The sequence below is a fragment of the Tinamus guttatus genome, unplaced genomic scaffold (assembly GCF_059628265.1).
Source record: "Tinamus guttatus ecotype Peru unplaced genomic scaffold, ASM5962826v1 Tinamus_guttatus_pri_ptg000326l, whole genome shotgun sequence".
NCBI lineage: Eukaryota > Metazoa > Chordata > Aves > Tinamiformes > Tinamidae > Tinamus > Tinamus guttatus.
This window is the reverse complement of record NW_028288860.1, coordinates 491,222-503,293: the sequence shown is the minus strand read 5'-3', so window position 1 is coordinate 503,293 and position 12,072 is coordinate 491,222. Positions and strand designations below refer to the sequence as shown.

The window sequence follows — 12,072 nt, the reverse complement described above, 5'->3', positions numbered from 1 at the left end:
TTACAGGAGCATCCAGAAGCCCAACTGAGAAGAAAAAAGGCTGCATATATTTTGCTATGCCACAAGAAATAATCTCTCTCCCAGAGACCTTAACATCTGCATAGATAAGACTGACAAATAATGGGAAAAATATTATCAGCCATCTGTATTATCTCTTAGAAAATAACTCTCAGAAGCACTGTTTAACCACACTAAAACTTTTCACTAAATGTGAAAAGCTGAAAGCTATACACAGCTTTCCCAATCTCCTTTTTACAAGATCATTCTGAGAGTTGTTGCAAACTTTCCCAGTCTGATGGAATTTTATCAGTCAAAACAAAGTTATGAAAGAGAATAGCAAGAAAATTCCATCCTGAGTGTTTCGTAGTAATCAAAAGTTTAAGTATAGAGAAAAAGAATCTTTCCTTTCCCAAATTAAGTAAATAAAGCAGCAGAAATAGTAAGGAACATGTGAAAGAATATGTAAAACCTTGTTTATGCAACTGCTCCATAGCGCCATTAAATTTATCTGTGCTCGACACATTGTTCTAATGTTAATTCATTATTTGATGTTCCAGCTCACTGACAGAGCATGACTTTTAACAGGGAAAATGATCTCTGGAAAAGTCTGAATGTGAAGACTGCATTAAGTTCATCTTGTCCTGGCAAGCACGAACTGATCAGTAGTCCGTGCACCTGGAATGTGTTTTCTTTCTCATGAATTTCACAGAGCAGCCAGTACCAATGTAACTTGATTTGAGGTATCAGATTAGGATTGCTGAGGTTGAAGAGTAACACTTCTTTGAAATGCCAGTTACAAAAGAGGAAAAAAAAATCTTAGAGGAAAAGAGAGATAAATTTTTTTTCTTAGAGAAAATCTGAGAAAAACTGAGCAGTGTCCTTGTAAAGAGCCACTGGATGTTATTAATCCACCTCTGTTCTAGCACCCTGTGCCTTGGAAAACAGCATGACAAAAATAGAGACTACAAGTGGTCAAGCTGCCCAAGGAATATATGCACATGTGTTGAGATCTGTAGACTCACACATACTACTGTTTGTGACAGCATTTAGCTGAACACTGAACTTCCACTGAAGTCAAAAAGAATTCGGATGCCTGGGGAAATGTTCATAGTATACCTAGCTGTCATGTTCCTACAGTCTTGGGCATCAAACTACAACTACTCTGCAAAAACCGTTGTATACCAGCTGTGGGAAAGAACAAAAACACAGCAAAGGAAACGCTGCTCTGCAGGTGCGACGCTGCAGCTAAGCTCAACATTGAGGGCATGCTCTCAGCAACACATGAGGTGGCTGCTCGTATAGGTGATCCATGAGAGAGAAACAACACGTGTAGAGCTTGCAGAAATTCTTTTTTATTATTAATTTGAATGAACCACTTAAATATGTAGCATTTATGGTCGAGTATCTGTAAAGGAATGTGAAAACTTAAAGTTGTCTGGAAAAACATGTTATTAAAAAAATCTCCAAATTTTGTTTCAGCCATTCAGTTGTTTTGCTTTTTGTATTGGGTCGCAAGCTTGTCTTCAAACTTGCTTCCCAGGGAGGCACATGTTTCTGACCAAACTTTTGACACTCTTCTGACATCTCGCAGGCTTTAACTCAGCAGCATATTGTGCTCTGTGTCGAAACGAAAGGGCCTGCTGTGTTTGAAATTATATGCACATGTACCTGGCTCTCACCTAACTGAGGATTGCTGATCAGCATTGAAAGATATTTGCCATTCTGCTGAGCGAAAAGCAAATGAGTTGTTTCAGTGACAGAAACATTAAAAACTTTTAACTTAGTGCTGGTGGTGGGACCTTTGCTATGGGAGTTTGTGAAAGCTAGGGACAATAGGCTTTCAGATCCCTATCAGTTACGGAAAAACAAAGAGGAAAAGCAGCCGAGTCTCTGTGTACCCAGTGATTCAATCGCACGTTCCGGTTACGCAAAAAAAAAAATAAAAAGAAAAAAAAAATAAAGTCACTTTAAACAAGAAAGTCTTTTGTACAAACACCGAGATGGCTACCAGGGGTGGGCGTGCTAGAAGCGCTCGATCCGGCCAGGCTGCAGTTAGGCACCTCCAACCTCGGCCTGAACCCGCTTCGTGGCTGTGTCACGACATCCAGCAGTGATTTGCGGTGTGCTTTTTTATGTAAATCCACAAATACTGCACAGGGGGCTTTATGTAATACTCCAGACACGCACCACAACCGGGACGGAACGAACAAACCCCCACCACAGCCCCACCCGAACCCCTGAAGAGGACGGAAGGGCGGCGCGAGCATGCGCGCCTCTCGGCGCGGGGCACGCCGGGACTTGTAGTCGCGGTGCGGCCGCCAGCCCCCTGGGGACTCCGCGCATGCGCAAGACGCGCCCGACTTTGGAAAGTCGCTGCCTGCGCCGGGGCTGCGAGCGGCTGCCATTTTGGCCGAGGGACGGAGGAGCCGGGGCGCCGCCGGAGCCGGTGAGGAGCGGGCGGGGGGGCCAGGAGGGGACGGGACGGGACGGGACGGGACGGGACGGGACGGGACGGGACGGGAAGGCTCCGCGCGGCACCGCGCCGCTATGCCCTGCTTGACTCGGTGCGGGGCGGGGGGCGCAGGCCCGGCCGCTCGGCGGGGACGTTTGGGGTGGGGGCCTCGCTGAGGGGGAAGCGGGGGTAGGACGGGGCCTTCCCCCGCCCCGGCGCGGATCCCTCCGGGACGGCAGCATCGCCCCTTTCCGCGGCCCCGCAGGGGGTGCCCGTCCCGTGGCCGCCAGCCCCAGCTGTGGGGGCCTCGGGGCTCGAAGCCGCCCCCGGCTGCGTCCCCCTCGGAGCCCTGAGCGCCACCCGCTCCCCACCCCTGTGCTGGGTGCCCCTTGTCCCCACATGGGGTCCCGGAGGTGGCCGGAGGCTCCCCGCTGTACACACAGCGCCGGTGCTTTATTTTGGAAACATTGCGAAGTTCTGGCTGTTAACCCTCCCGCTTCCACCTGGGCCTCTCTGACCTTGCGCGACGATAGTAGCTGAGCGAAAGCAGGGTGGAGTGTTTGCGGGGCTGCCTTCGTTTAGCTGGCTCTGAAATGCGAGATTTTTTGTTCGGGCTATAATTTGTCATCTGAAATTGGCAGCAGAACTTCAGCTCTGCGTGTGTGGCAGGGAGAAAAATAGAGTGTAGCCTTTGGGGTGTCTGTTGTCATTTGTGGGACACCCTTTACCCTTCGAGCTTCAGAAAATGTCCCCAGCAAAACTAATCTTTGCAGCTCAGTTAGAACCGATGAAATCAGAAACCAGAGTCTTTCAGAAATCAGGCTCCGTCTCTTCTAGGCTCTGTTTTCCCAACGTGGTATTATTTCAGTGAGTTTCTCATCACTTTTTTTTTCTATCTCTGCTACCTTGTCACTTTTTCTCTTCACAGAGAAAAGGAGAGAATTCAGGACTAATGGTCATGAGAATGCAGTCAGTGTGACAGTAGCTCCAGCCACTACTTGCCTGGATCTACCTGGAAAAGGCTTAGGAATGAAACATCAAATAGATTCTGTCATCATCTCTCAGAAACTTAGCGCTTTAAAAAAAGTCTTGTTTGAAGGCATGAGTTTAAGCTCTGTTCTCTCCCCTTACAGTGAAACTCTAGAGCAGGTCTGATTTTATGATGGTCACATTGCTCTTTGCTATAGCTGTTTAAATCTGAACTTGGTCTAGTGTGCATTCTTGGTTGTGGCTTGACTGACAGTTTTAATCACCACCATGAGTGCGTTCACTTCCAAGTGATCATCAGAATAATGTGCAGCACTCTGATTCGAAGTGATTTTTTTTGTCTTTAAACGAAGAACTGAGCACATGCGAAAGATGGTGTTGTAGTGGAAAATAACTGAGACTTCTGAGTGCTAACTTTGAAAGCTTCTTACAGATTAAACAGTTATTTTGGTGCTTAAGAGAGATTGAAAGAAGATTATATGTATGAATTTATTGTATTTTTTTTCCCCTGCTCGGTTATCTCTCCCTGTGTAAAATATCTTTCATGGTGAAACAAACCTGAAATATGAAGCTGTCTTGTTTATTTGTTTAAAAGCTTCAAAGTGGTTTGGGGAAGCTGTCTGAAGAATAAACAAGGTAACAGGAGGACGTGTTAAGTAGCGTAATGCTTCAGTTGTAGAGGTTACATCCATCGCTGCTTTTAAGAAAGCTTGTCTTTAGGATTGCTTTAAAGACATGTGTGCTTCTCAAGTGTTTTACAATAAATTGAATTGTAAATTCTATTTTGTGGCATAACCACTATCTAAGCCTCTTCTCAATAGTGTTATCAGTTCCTGCCTGTTGATGATAGCATGCAAACAAACATACTTTATAAATTTGAAGTTGTTTAAACAAAGTTATAACCTTATTCAATCGTAGTAAAATATCTTCCGTATTGCAGCAGAAAACAACTTATCTCTGCTTATAAACAAGGAAAATTGTATATAGCGTTAGTGGACAAGAAAAAGGTAAAGGATAACGGTGAAGCTTCTGAGAGCACGGCCACCATTGTTGCTTAATTTTAAGCCTCACTGTTTGGCTATCCAGTTATGGTCACTTTATCTTCTGATTTTTGTCAGTCTGCATGCTATTTATGTCTGATAGGGGAGCTACTTTGTGCTTTGACGCCTAAGGAGAGGCAATATGCATGCATAAGCGAGAGCTTTTAGCTCAGTTTCTTACCCTAACTGTGCTTTGCCTGGCCGTGGAACCCCTGGGAGGTGTGCGCTTGCCCCAGAGGAGCAAACAGACAAGCTGTGATTGTAGTTTAGCTTGGGAGTATTCTCTTTTTTCTAGGTATTTACTTCACACTATCTCATAAAGTGAATATTTTTAAGAAGTTTTAGGCGGTCCATTTGCTTGTTTTCATTCCTTAGCTGCGATTTGGCTTATCTAATTCTGGGCCACCATGTGGGAGGCGGAAAGGTGTTTTTTGTTTGCTGTCATCCAGACAATGAAGCAATAAGGACTCCAGTGTTTTCTGTAAGTGTCTGACACTCTGGTCTGACTTCTTGTAGTGCAGATTTGCTGTAGCTGAAGGACTTACCATTTTCTTCATCAGTATTGCAAATTGCATTCCACTGAAATGAAAGTAGGTAACAAACTGGGAAAGAACACTTGAAAAAATGCAGCCCCATTTCATATGACTAGCTCCTAAGTTATGCCTGGAATTTCTACTTTTACTATAGTAGTGCACAGAACAGATTGGTAATAAAACATCAAGGACATTTCTTTCTTTCTTAAGAAACAAGATACTAGATTTTGTTACACTGGTTATTCAAATCATTTTTAAAAAGCTGGCAGTATGTTCATGTGCTTCTTTTTTCTTTTTCCTTTTCTTTTTCCTTTTCTTTTTCCTTTTCTTTTTCCTTTTCTTTTTCCTTTTCTTTTTCCTTTTCTTTTTCCTTTTCTTTTTCCTTTTCTTTTTCCTTTTCTTTTTCCTTTTCTTTTTCCTTTTCTTTTTCCTTTTCTTTTTCCTTTTCTTTTTCCTTTTCTTTTTCCTTTTCTTTTTCCTTTTCTTTTTCCTTTTCTTTTTCCTTTTCTTTTTCCTTTTCTTTTTCCTTTTCTTTTTCCTTTTCTTTTTCCTTTTCTTTTTCCTTTTCTTTTTCCTTTTCTTTTTCCTTTTCTTTTTCCTTTTCTTTTTCCTTTTCTTTTTCCTTTTCTTTTTCCTTTTCTTTTTCCTTTTCTTTTTCCTTTTCTTTTTCCTTTTCTTTTTCCTTTTCTTTTTCCTTTTCTTTTTCCTTTTCTTTTTCCTTTTCTTTTTCCTTTTCTTTTTCCTTTTCTTTTTCCTTTTCTTTTTCCTTTTCTTTTTCCTTTTCTTTTTCCTTTTCTTTTTCCTTTTCTTTTTCCTTTTCTTTTTCCTTTTCTTTTTCCTTTTCTTTTTCCTTTTCTTTTTCCTTTTCTTTTTCCTTTTCTTTTTCCTTTTCTTTTTCCTTTTCTTTTTCCTTTTCTTTTTCCTTTTCTTTTTCCTTTTCTTTTTCCTTTTCTTTTTCCTTTTCTTTTTCCTTTTCTTTTTCCTTTTCTTTTTCCTTTTCTTTTTCCTTTTCTTTTTCCTTTTCTTTTTCCTTTTCTTTTTCCTTTTCTTTTTCCTTTTCTTTTTCCTTTTCTTTTTCCTTTTCTTTTTCCTTTTCTTTTTCCTTTTCTTTTTCCTTTTCTTTTTCCTTTTCTTTTTCCTTTTCTTTTTCCTTTTCTTTTTCCTTTTCTTTTTCCTTTTCTTTTTCCTTTTCTTTTTCCTTTTCTTTTTCCTTTTCTTTTTCCTTTTCTTTTTCCTTTTCTTTTTCCTTTTCTTTTTCCTTTTCTTTTTCCTTTTCTTTTTCCTTTTCTTTTTCCTTTTCTTTTTCCTTTTCTTTTTCCTTTTCTTTTTCCTTTTCTTTTTCCTTTTCTTTTTCCTTTTCTTTTTCCTTTTCTTTTTCCTTTTCTTTTTCCTTTTCTTTTTCCTTTTCTTTTTCCTTTTCTTTTTCCTTTTCTTTTTCCTTTTCTTTTTCCTTTTCTTTTTCCTTTTCTTTTTCCTTTTCTTTTTCCTTTTCTTTTTCCTTTTCTTTTTCCTTTTCTTTTTCCTTTTCTTTTTCCTTTTCTTTTTCCTTTTCTTTTTCCTTTTCTTTTTCCTTTTCTTTTTCCTTTTCTTTTTCCTTTTCTTTTTCCTTTTCTTTTTCCTTTTCTTTTTCCTTTTCTTTTTCCTTTTCTTTTTCCTTTTCTTTTTCCTTTTCTTTTTCCTTTTCTTTTTCCTTTTCTTTTTCCTTTTCTTTTTCCTTTTCTTTTTCCTTTTCTTTTTCCTTTTCTTTTTCCTTTTCTTTTTCCTTTTCTTTTTCCTTTTCTTTTTCCTTTTCTTTTTCCTTTTCTTTTTCCTTTTCTTTTTCCTTTTCTTTTTCCTTTTCTTTTTCCTTTTCTTTTCCTTCTCTCCTCTTCTCTCTCCTCTCCTCTCCTCTCCTCTCCTCTCCTCTCCTCTCCTCTCCTCTCCTCTCCTCTCCTCTCCTCTCCTCTCCTCTCCTCTCCTCTCCTCTCCTCTCCTCTCCTCTCCTCTCCTCTCCTCTCCTCTCCTCTCCTCTCCTCTCCTCTCCTCTCCTCTCCTCTCCTCTCCTCTCCTCTCCTCTCCTCTCCTCTCCTCTCCTCTCCTCTCCTCTCCTCTCCTCTCCTCTCCTCTCCTCTCCTCTCCTCTCCTCTCCTCTCCTCTCCTCTCCTCTCCTCTCCTCTCCTCTCCTCTCCTCTCCTCTCCTCTCCTCTCCTCTCCTCTCCTCTCCTCTCCTCTCCTCTCCTCTCCTCTCCTCTCCTCTCCTCTCCTCTCCTCTCCTCTCCTCTCCTCTCCTCTCCTCTCCTCTCCTCTCCTCTCCTCTCCTCTCCTCTCCTCTCCTCTCCTCTCCTCTCCTCTCCTCTCCTCTCCTCTCCTCTCCTCTCCTCTCCTCTCCTCTCCTCTCCTCTCCTCTCCTCTCCTCTCCTCTCCTCTCCTCTCCTCTCCTCTCCTCTCCTCTCCTCTCCTCTCCTCTCCTCTCCTCTCCTCTCCTCTCCTCTCCTCTCCTCTCCTCTCCTCTCCTCTCCTCTCCTCTCCTCTCCTCTCCTCTCCTCTCCTCTCCTCTCCTCTCCTCTCCTCTCCTCTCCTCTCCTCTCCTCTCCTCTCCTCTCCTCTCCTCTCCTCTCCTCTCCTCTCCTCTCCTCTCCTCTCCTCTCCTCTCCTCTCCTCTCCTCTCCTCTCCTCTCCTCTCCTCTCCTCTCCTCTCCTCTCCTCTCCTCTCCTCGTTTTCTTATGGTCCTCTCATTTAGACCCTCATGCCTGCCTTCCACCCGCCCGTCTAAGCTATTCTAAACTGTGTTTATAGGAGCAGCCTGTTGTTTCGCTCCTGAAGCTGCCTCTGTGTTTGCCTTTCAGCAGTCAATTTTTGAAGTTCAAACCTTAGATTCAGATCAAGTTGTGATTGATCAGGAAAAGGCTCATTTTCTCCAGGTGGGTTATTAAAATAGAACTGTGTGAAACTGTTTATTGTCAAGAGAAGTTAACTGACACTGCCTTTTGCCTGAGCTGTGCAGAGTTTTGGCTTCAGCTTATGTGGATCATGATAGGGAATCTGGAGCTTTTAAGAAGAATATTAAATAATAGCCTCTATAAAATCTTAATGTTCTCTGTTAACAGTTCATTATTGATTTTTTTGCTTTAGACATATTTTTTTTTCAGTATTAGCTTCTAGCTGGTAGATACTTGGTGTAATCTCTCTAAGGTTTAATACCAAGAAAAAGTTCAGTTTAACTTTAAAGAGCTCTTGAATAGGAAAAGACGTAGTAAGGGTCACTGATCTACTCCCACTTTATTCATTAATTCATCGAATGGCTAGCCATCTACAGTGCAATCTCTATCAAGAGCATGAAATTTCTGACTGTTTGGTTGCATACCCACTTTAGTTTAAAAATCAAATTAACTGATCATGATTCCTATAGTAACTTTTGAGTGACTGTAATTGAAGTTCTGCCTGTGCAAGTAGCTCATGTTCTCTGTAGGACTGTGAGTCCAGTTGCTGCCTTTTTTCACTTTGCTTTTTCTAGTGTGGTAAAATAAGTTAAGAAAGACTAAATGCTGTATAGGTTGAAGGATGTGTACTGAGACATGGAAGAGTTTAGTGTATTAATTTTTAACATGCTTTTGGTCAGTATCCATCCCTCATGCCTGCTTCTGCCCTCAGTGCTAGTTGTCTTTTAATTATATATTAATAATCATTACTCCTGTTTGGCAGTTGAACATCCTGGTTTTGATTTCTCCAGTGTTTAAGTGGATTAACGCCTGTTCTTCAAACACCACTTTTTACTTTACCAGTAGCATAACTTCTGCTCTGCCAGTGCTTCTCTTGATTTATTTGAAAAATAATTAAATCGTGTGAATTCTTTCTTTATAAAGATTCCTTAACTTTGATGTTTATTGTGATCATTTGGATCGCTCTAATTTATTTTCCCTAGACTTGCCACTATAAGTCTGTCTGTGTGTATATATATGTTTCTCCTACAACTATATATGTTTGTTTGTGTGTGTGTGTATATATATATATATATATATAAAAGTAATATATAAAATTTCCCTTTTGTATAACTTCAGAAAGTAGTTAAATTTAATAATTAATATGTAAAAATGTTCATAATGTGATGACATGGTTAGTCTAATTTTTCACCAGACTTTTATGAAATCAATGAACTGCCATGTATTCACTAGATTTTCACCTTTTTACCTTTCCTCCCCGTTTAGCCTCCTGCAGTAATCTTGCAGGAGAAGAGCATTTCAGTCTATAAAGAGAGGAAAAAGAAAATTCATGAGTTTAGGAGACCGGAGGAAAAAGCAAACAAACTGAAGTCACACAATTGTGCAGCACTGATTGCACTTTCTTGGGTGTAAGGTTAGCAAGGCTGCCTCTTTTCTAAATGTATGCAGTTCATCTGTCATATATGTAGTCATCAGCTGTTTGAAGCAGACTAAGTGCATAATAGTAACAAGAAAGGGGAGTGAAATGTCAAAGATTTAGGAAAATACCTTGTCTGCCTTGTTTTTTTTTTTTAAAAAAATCTTGTGATTAATGGCTAATTCTTGTAGATAATTGGCATACTCTCTGTGTTTTTTGAATTGAATTTACTAGTAAGACATTTGATTTTTTTTTTTTTTTTGAATATCAGTTAAACAATTTAACTGTTAATATCCCAGTTTAATATGAAAATCTTAAGGAAATCTGTGGAATATTCTAAAATAATAGAGTATATCTACATAAAATAAGTGCATATATTTGTCCTTTGTAAATGTGACATATGCAGTGTATTAGAAGGGCCAGTTTTCAGAGCAATACAACATTTGTTAAACATTTGCCTGAACCAAATCTAGTTCAGGTCAATGAATAAGCTATCACAAGGCAATGATTTTCTCTTTGTTCCTCTCTTTGTGCACTCATTGAATCAGTGTGTTTAACCCTTGCTCTGAAATCTAAATTGGATAAACAGATTTTTTCTATGTAGAAACCTGTTGCAGGTGGTTTGTTTGGGTGTTCTCACTGATGTGAAGATTTGGAAGATAGACCTATGAGGTGAGGAGAATCTTTTTTTTTTTCTTTTTTTTTTTTTTTTTTTCTTTTTTTTCCCCCTTCCCTTCTTTCCCCCCTTGGAACTGCAGGATTTTTATGCCATTGGTGATAAGTTGAGTGTTATTAAAGCAAAAAATAACATTGAAGGAAAGCCTTGCTTTCCCGTCCATTTGGGATATGAATTTCTGAAGGAAAAGTCCCCCTCCTTGTGGTGATATTGCAGGCAAAAATGCCCTCTGCAACGCATGTTCCCCCCAACACTGTGTACTTTGTGGTGAACTGTATTAAAGGTATGTCTGGGTCTGGAAGATATAAAATTAAATTCACTGTTAAGCACCGTTGCCATGCCTGGAGGGTCAGGGGATTCAGTGACAGTAATGCTAGGGGTAGGATCCATGGTGGGAGAGAACCTCACAGTCTTAATTTCTTTTTTTTTTTGGAATTTAGCTTCTTTCTAAAAGAGGGATTTCAGCGCTTTATATTTTGCAATTCTGCTTTCATGGCTTCCATTCAGCACAGTAAGGGTCGTCATGCTTTACACATTAAATAAGAAATATGTAAAAAATTTTTACTAGTACAATTACTGTAACTCCTGAAATGGATTAGAAGCTTTAGGTTTTGTATCCAAAAGAAAGCTTTGCTGCTGACAGAGATCAGTACATTGCGTTATTACACTATGGGCACATACACCTTTTTAGTTTGTCTCACTCATGAAAAAGTAGACACTGAAGAGGGTGTGTGCCTGTGGTAATAAAGGTGTTCACACCGAACTATACTCAGAAATAAAATACTAGCCAATATAGAACACTTTGTCAGGGCTTTCTCTGAAAATATGTTTTGCCCTTACTGGGAATCCTATGTTTTTGTTTTTAACTCCTCTCCAAGGATTTACTACTGAATTGAAGCAGGTCACTGAATGTCAGTTTAGCAATAACACTCGGAAAACAATGGGAAGGGGCTGTGTGGCTGGGAGGAAGAGCATAGAAGGGGAAAAAGTGGGAGCCCTATTTTAACAATGTCAGGCTGCTAGAACAGATCCATAGACTTAAGAATTGTCGCCTTCTCTGCTCCATGGTAGCTCTGTTGTTTCCATACCAGCTAGGCTGCTGTCACTGTACAGCTACTTCTATCTTGCGGCCAAGTTTTAGTTCAGGAGCCAGTTCCAAGCTTCTTCACAGGTCTGTGGGATTTAAGTCACTTACCTGAAGTGTCGCAATTCCCTTGAAACAGAAGGGTGCAGTCTGCAATCAGTGTTTGTTGTTAGAGGACAGTTGTTTTTTAAACTTACAATATTCAGCTTCTCAGAAGATCTAGGACAAAAGGACTGAAACATTTCTTCAAGGATTTATTTATTTATGTATTACTACTACTGTCGGAAGTCTTCTGGGTAATCTAGAGGGCAATCAAGATTTCGGAAGGGAAGTCTTTATCTTCTGATGAAAGTACAAAAACTGATTAAACAGAAGAGCGGTAAATATTCAAATAGTGGTGCAGTTAGACACTGTCTTCTGCTATTTCTCTTTTATTTTTCAGGGCAGAATGAACTGAGATGTAACAAGGAGCTGCATTTTGCGGGTTATTTGGGATGGGTCTGTTGTGCGGTCCAGACAAAGTTTTCATGCTGCCCTCTGATCTCTTGAAAGGATCCTCAAGAAGCAGGTGATAGATCTCACTTGCAATTAGATTGTATGCAGATGTTTTCTCCCAGGTTTAACAGGGAAAATATTTCACTTGCAGCAGTTCACGATCTTTTGCAATGTTCACAGTATTCTCAAAGACAAGAATTTATTTTTCTTGTTGGGCAATGCATGTGTATCCATATCATGGTAAATAGTTAATTGTAAGAAATGTAGTATGTTGGATACGATAGTTCAGAGTCTGATCTTATTCTTCTGAATCTCCAAGTTAATCAAGAGAAGCTACACCTCCTTCCACTTCATTTGCTGGTTTGGTTATAAGCAGCAGGTGACAAAGGTCTTTCTCGTCCAGAAATTTCAAATAATCAGCATATCTTAGATTTGCAGTTATGTCATTGGTGTCAGAGAATGAATCATC

General features: G+C 40.2%; 1 protein-coding gene across 1 annotated transcript in view; it reads left to right on the top strand.

Moving 5' to 3' along the window:
• Window positions 1–2,360: 2,360 nt before the first annotated feature.
• ITCH (itchy E3 ubiquitin protein ligase) overlaps window positions 2,361–12,072 on the top strand; it is a 55,888-nt gene continuing 46,176 nt past the window's right edge. The window contains exon 1 of the mRNA XM_088529173.1: window positions 2,361–2,446. The gene's annotated coding sequence lies outside the window, so the exon portion shown is untranslated. The remainder of the gene's footprint in view (window positions 2,447–12,072) is intronic.